This window comes from Xenopus laevis, chromosome 7S (assembly GCF_017654675.1).
Source record: "Xenopus laevis strain J_2021 chromosome 7S, Xenopus_laevis_v10.1, whole genome shotgun sequence".
NCBI lineage: Eukaryota > Metazoa > Chordata > Amphibia > Anura > Pipidae > Xenopus > Xenopus laevis.
In genome coordinates, this window is record NC_054384.1 from 113,037,510 (window position 1) to 113,045,070 (window position 7,561).

Sequence of the window (7,561 nt, forward strand, 5' to 3'; positions counted from 1 at the left end):
GCCAAATTCCCCTTTAAAAAGGCCTTTCCCCAATTTTACAATGCCCAAGCTGGCTTCTGTTTACAGACCCTGCTGAAGCGTTATTTTGCTATTGGTTTTTGACTTCTGCCTGTTTTTGACTTTGACTTCTGCCGCCTGCCGGTTTTGTGACTATGATTTGCTTGATCCTTGCTGGTACCTTTTTTTACAGACTTTACACTACCAAAAGCATGAAATCTTTGTTGGTTCCGCAGCAGAAAGCCCAGTGCCCCAAAAGGGCGTTGGTGAACATCGGAATCCACAGGGTTCTACTTGTGCATCTGAGTGTACCAGCTGCCTTCAAGGCTCCTAAATGACGAGTATGTTACAGTTTCATTTCTGTTGTCAGTATCTCTTTAAGGTACATCATTTGGACAGGGCCCCTCTGGAAATTCCAACCTTTGGTCAGAACCCCCATAGTTCATGAAATGAGTATAGCTATAGCATTACATCAGTAATTCTGTCATGCTTAATATCTAGGGCAGCAAATACATATTTCCCCCTTTCCTACCTTAACTGACCTTCAAGGTAGACTTTTTATTTCTTTAGTAACGCTGCTTATGGTTCAGTTACTAAATTTTAATTGTAAACTTTTTTAACTTATAGAATCAGCAAGCACTAGAACACTATAAAGATTTGCATCTGCCAAATAATTACGTACCAATAGACCTGCTATGATAGAATGAGAGCAACACAGTAGCTGCCTCTTCTTAACAGCTCAGTCTGGAGTCACAGGGTTAAAAGCTTATGTTAGCTAGTTTCCCTACTCTCTCCTTCTCCTCCACTCCCACATCAGTCTTAGCCTCTGTATCAGCAGCAGCATAGCCGGGCCAGGCCGGCCAAACGCCCTTGACAACCTGGGCGATCAAAGCACCAGCTGGGCATGCGCTCATGCGTGGATTGGTGCTTACGCGCATGTGCAGAAGCCCAAGTAGACTGTAATGTAGCACAGACAGTCAGGGAGAGAGGGGATCAGAAATGGGGTAGGCGACAGTGAAGGTACGTGCCTGGCATCCCCCCAACTTTGCACCCTAGGCACGTTCCTACTCTGCCTACCCCTAGTTCTGGCCCTGAGCAGCATCACCAGAAGAATTAAGCAAGAAGTGAGCAGCAGAAGCAGCAGGTCTTTGGCGCGGCTTTGAGTCTTTTGGTGTAGCTTCGGGTCTTCGGCAGCACATGAACTTCGGAGCTAAGGGGGGCCCAGCTAATTTGAGAACTGAAACACAGCTAGCCCCCCCTTCAGACCCGGGCCCAGTACAGCTGTACCCCCTGTGCCCACCTGATGGTGTTCCTGTCCTAAAATATAAACAATCCAAGGCTATATAATGCACAACAATACATCAGAATTGTAAAATGCAAAAAGCATTCATTCTATAAAATATCTTACTGTATAATGACATCAAATTATACACTTGTGTAATATCCTAATGCAGCCGTTGCCCTGATAACACACAGGTACAGTATGCATGTGCAGAACTGTTCCTGCTGGAGGCTATTAAAGAGCTGGACTTATTTTAGGAAATGAACAAGAGTTTTGTTATGGGGGGCAGAAAATATTCTGTCTACCATGCCCTTAGCCGGGGGCAGGGCATGTAAATAGGTATAGGCAGACTCAGTGAAAGAAACAATGTGGCAGAACAGCTCGAGATAACTGAGTTGAGTGTGGTCTATGGCACAGGTGCCTTATTGGTTATATTTTTACAATAACACCTTCAAAATTTATATAACTTTTCCCGCTCATATTACTTTTCTCTCATCCTTAGAGTGTCTACGCTTCATAATTTAACATCTTAAAACTGTTAAACACAGCAACTTTATCTAAACCTTTATTTATTCCTACTTCATTGTATATTGCCCATCACATACAAATGCTATCTTTACAAGCAAACCAGCAAACAATATCTTATTTTTAATACCCCAAAAAAGGAGCAAACTTGCCACAGTTTCCAAAACAAAAGCAGTTATACTGCAAAATATCCACATGTTTGGTTTCTTATTTACATAGCCTAAATCACATTCAGAAACTTTCTGCAAACCTTTAAGCTATAGTTCACAATGCCAAAAATTCAACCTACTCTTTGCAACTATACTTAACCTATTCACACACTTAATGTTTTCCCTTGCATTTGCACATAATGCTTTTAATCAAATAATATCACATTCTATTGAAAAATTTGTATCTGATATACATTGTATCACAGCATTATGCTAAACATTAGCAGACATAACATTATTAGACATAACAACTGATACTTCATTATTTAAACCAGTATGTTCAATATAAATTTTAGAAAGAATTTTAGAAAGGTTGAATTAAGCAGAGGGGGATGACTATAAAACACAGAGAAAAGATTTGCTTATCAGTTTCTGCTTCATCACATTTAAAACATTTAAAGGAGAAGGAAATCCTGTAGAAAAAACCCTGTACCCCCACCCCACATAGACCCCCCTACCCCCTCTCCCCAAGCTAACTGACCCCCCGGGGAAATGCCCCATACTTCATAGTTAACCCTCGTCGCAGATTCTGGCAGCAATGTCATAGTATCCATCTTCCGGGTCCCTGGGGGGGTCTATGTGGGGTGGTGGCTATGTGGCCCTTGTGGATTGAGATGCAGCTCCATGCATGTTGCAAACATAAAAATGTGGATATTGTATTGTGCTGTTGCCAACATAAAAACAAATATATTTCCTTTTTGAGCAGCCAGGGGCCACACAGTCTGGCCTCAATGTTACCCATCACTGGCTAAAAGATCACATTATTACAAGAGGTTTATTCCTTCATATTTTCACTCTTTACTGTCATCTGATTTCATTTACTTTTTCTCTCCACATAAGAGTGTGGGTATGCCCCCTAAATTCCCAAAATATTAACAGGAAAAAGTCTGTGCACAATGCTGGTCAGTGAGGAAACTAAGCACCTTCACCAGTGGCTCCACCAACACCACCAGTGAATTGAGGGGGGGCTTCACAAATACACCATATCTGCGGCCACTGCAATATTCCAAAAATACAACCTAATGTTGTTACAGAAAGGCTTATGTCACGTGAATAAACTTGGAAGACATTGTCTTAAATGTAGCTTTTAGGCATCTACAGTAAGCTTTATGGCTGCAGTCAGATATCCCAGTGCACACAAAGGGGAGATTGCTACAATCAGAGATGGCCAGTCCAAACGTCATGTGGGGTTCTGAGCAAAAGTCTCTGGATTGTGGGGCATATTTCTCAAGATTTGGGATTTGTCTCACCCCTGGGATAATTAATAAAGCTGCTCACACACCGGAAGATTTGGCACTTTGGTCCTAACAAGTGGATCTTGCCTAAATGGATCTTATCAAGCTGAGCTGGAAAAATTCACTTGCTGAAAAATTACTTTGTGTAAAAAAATGTTACTGAATGTTAGAAAAGCATTTATTTGTGGATTTCTTCACCTTTAATGGGGTCCCCTTACATGGAAGATAATAAAGGATAAACAGATTGCCTTACCTCTGTCTGCACCATAGACATTCTGTAAGACCGCAATTCACTCACAAGACTCACAATTTATCAACATTGAACCTCATTTACCAACACTATTTGTAGTCTGTCTTTTAGCCAGTTCTCTATCCAGGTACAAATACTATGTTCCAGGCCAACATTCCTTCATTTAACCAGTAACCTTCTGTGTGGCACTGTATCGAGGTCTCTACTTACCTTCTTATAAAAAGAAATTAAGTAAGTCTTGCAAGATCTATTACGCATAAAACCATGCTGGCACAAACTCATAGTATTATGATTTGCTATGAAGTCCAGTATCTTATCCTTCATTAACCCTTCGAAAAGCTTTCCTACCACTGACGTCAGACTAACTGGCCTATAGTTTTGAGGTTGAAACGGGATCCTTTTTTGAATAGAGGCACCACATTAGCAATTTGCCAGTCTCTCGGCACTATGCCAGATCTCAATGAATCCTGAAAAAGTAAGTAAAGAGGTTTGGCAATCACAGAGCTAAGATGGCTAAGTACCCTGGGATGAATACCATCTGGCCCCGGACCTTTGTTAATCTTAACATGTTCTAGTCTCTTTTGAATTTCATCATGTGTGAACCATGCATCATTAGTTGTATTACTAGAATTGGGACTATTAAGAAGGAAACCTTCACTTATTGGTTCCTCATTTGTGTAGACAGATTGTAAGGAACGTACCTGGTGGTCTAGTGGGGGGACGGCAGGGACGCCTGCCGCCCCCTCGGCGGGGATGACCACCGCGACTAGCAGCTTCCTTTAGGCCGCAGATGCCGGCGTTTTAGGGCGCGCGCGACGTGCTCTTGTGTAATTTAAAGGCGCGCTGACGTAATTCAAACACAATTTAAAGCCCATTAGGGCTGTGGGACCTTGCCCGTGATAGGTTTATACCTGGTGCTTTTGAGCTTTTGCTATCTTGTATCCTGAACCTGTTTGATTCCTGTTGTGACCCCTGCCTGGCTTTTGACTATTCTGACCTCTGGATCCTGTTCCTCGCCTGTATACCAACTACCCCTTCTGCTAAATCCCTTCTGATTGACTTCCTGGTTTGAACCTTGCCTGCCTGATAACGTTTATTCTCTGCCTGCCTCGACCCATCCTGATTTGACTACTCGTTTGATTAACGCCTTGTACTACGATCTTCTGTCCAAAGACTTTGCTTTGCAGTCGTGCCCCTCTGCCTATCCAGAACCCTCATCTTGCACCTCTCGTTTAAGTCCAGGTGGCATCCAAGTAAGCCGAGGGCTCCTCCCCCAAAGGCGGTCACACTACTGGTTAAGCAAGAGCCGAGACCAGGGTGCCTGGTGTTTGTTCTGGTGTTGGGTGCCGACCGTGACATTATCACGGGCCTAAGATGGACGAAGAAGGTCGAGCTGCCGCTGCTCCTTCCACCACTGAAGCGCTATTTACCACACTGTTACAGCGCCTGGAAGAACATGAGCAGAGGCAAGATTACCTGATGCAAGGTTTCCACAGTTTGACCCGTCGACTGGATGCTTCTTTTCAGTCTCCAGCTCCAGTAGTCACCCCTCTTGTGGCCACTCCTGTGGGTTCTCCTGCTCTGTTGGGTAATGTATCCAAAACCCATGAACCCAAAATTGTGTTTCCTGATGAATTCAATGGGGACAGGTCAAAATTTTTCGTGTTCCAAGAGGCATGTAAATTATACCTCAGCTTTTTCCCCCACTCATTCACTACTGGCGAGGAAAAAGTGAGGTTCGTAATGACCCTATTACAGGGTGATCCCCAAGTTTGGGCTCTCAGATTGCCCCTCTCAGATCCTGCCCGTTTTTTCCCTTGATTCATTTTTTAAAACCATGGCTGACCCGGATCGTGCATCTTCTGCCAACTCCGCGATTTGAAAATTGCGCCAGGGGAAACGGGATGCAAAAAACAAAAAAAAACAAAAATATACTGGGGCAACAAAAACCATGAATTTTGCAAAAGCTAATTTTAGTGCCTTGAGGGCTGCCCTACAGAGCATTGATTGGGGCATTAGGTTTTCAGCTAAAAACACAGAACAGAAATGGTTGTCCTTTAAAATGATATTAAATCATTACTGTTCTCAATTTATTCCCTTAAGGACTAAACGTAGAAGCTCTAAGACTCATCCTGTGTGGCTTAATACAGAAGTAAAGAAGTTAATGGGAAAGAAGAGAAAGGCATTTAAAAACTACAAATCTGTAGGGACAGAAGCTGCATTTAATGAATATAAACACTGTAATAAATGTTGTAAATCAGCAATCCGGAAGGCTAAGAAAAGAAATGAATAGTTAATTGCGGTGGAGGTGAAAACTAACCCTAAAAAGCTTTTTAAATATATTAATAGTAAAAAGATGCAGGTTTAGAGTGTTGCTCCATTAAATAATGGTACCAGTATGGTTGTAACAGATACAGATAAGGCAAATGTGTTAAATCAGTTCTTTTTTTCAGTGTATACAATAGAGGAGTCTGGGTTCACAGGCTCACTTAATAACTGCACGAATGGTTCAGCTCAAACTAGTCAGTGGCTGACTCAGGATATGATTCAAAATGCTTTAATACAAATTAATGTAAACAAGGCTCCAGGGCCTGATGGCATACACCCCCGGGTTCTAAGAGAGCTTAGTTCAGTTTTAGACCAGCCCCTATTTCTGATTTTCTTAGATTCACTATCATCTGGTATGGTGCCTATGGATTGGAGAAAAGCTGATGTTATTCCAATATTTAAAAAGGGATTACGATCTCAGCCTGGCAATTATAGGCCAGTAAGATTGACATCTGTGGTGGGCAAATTATTTGAAGGCTTGTTAAGGGATCACATTCAAAATTTTGTCCTAATGAATGGCATTATGAGCAACAATCAGCATGGCTTTATGAAGGATAGGTCATGTCAGATGAATTTAATTGCATTTTATGATGTGGTAAGTAAGATTCTGAATAGTGGGGGGGCAGTAGATGTGATCTATTTGGATTTTGCCAAAGCATTTGATACTGTGCCCCACAAACGACTGCTTTCTAAACTAAGGTCTGTTGGGCTTAATGAAGTCGTTTGCACATGGATAGGAAACTGGCTACAGGATCGGGTACAGAGGGTGGTTGTTAATGGGACATTCTCTACTTGGAGTAAGGTTCTTAGTGGGGTCCCCCAGGGCTCAGTATTGGGTCCACTTTTATTTAACTTGTTCATTAATGACTTAGGGGAGGGTGTTGTAAGTAATGTATCAGTGTTTGCAGATGACACAAAATTATCCAGCCCAATTAATTGCATCCAGGATGTGGCATCCTTGCAACATGATCTTGACCAACTGGCAATCTGGGCAGCTAAGTGGCAAATGAGATTCAATGTTGATAAATGTAAAGTCATGCACCTGGGATGTAAAAATATCCAAGCCACTTATACCCTTAATGGGACTGCACTAGGCAAATCCATTATGGAAAAGGACCTTGGAGTCCTTGTAGATGATAAACTTGGCTGTACCAAGCAATGCCAGTCAGCAGCATCAAGGGCAAATAAGGTCTTGAGCTGTATTAAAAGGGGCATAGAGTCAAGGGAGGAGGGGGTCATTCTTCCACTGTATAGAGCACTTGTAAGGCCCCATCTAGAATATGCCGTACAGTTTTGGTCTCCATCACTCAAACAGGACATTATTGTATTAGAGAGGGTACAGAGAAGGGCAACTAAGCTGGTAAAAGGTATTGAAAATCTTAGCTATGAGGAAAGACTGGCCAAATTGGAGATGTTCACGCTGGAGAAGAGGCACTTAAGGGGTGATATGATGACTATGTATAAATATAGTGTCAGGCTTACCGGTGTGATCCAGGCGGAGAAGGAGCTGGAGCTGAAGATTTCAAACTCACAAGCGCCTCACACAACCACTACCCACCTGAGATGGAACAGGGAGCAGGGTTGTGGAGAGTAGCCAATGAGACTATCAAACGCGGTACAGAGGATGAGGCAAGGTCGTAGTCAGGAAGTCCGAGGTCAAGCGAGGTTCGTAACGATAAGACAAGCAGAAGAGTCGAGGCAGGCAGCAGAAAGCGTAGTCCAGGTTCAGGCAGGG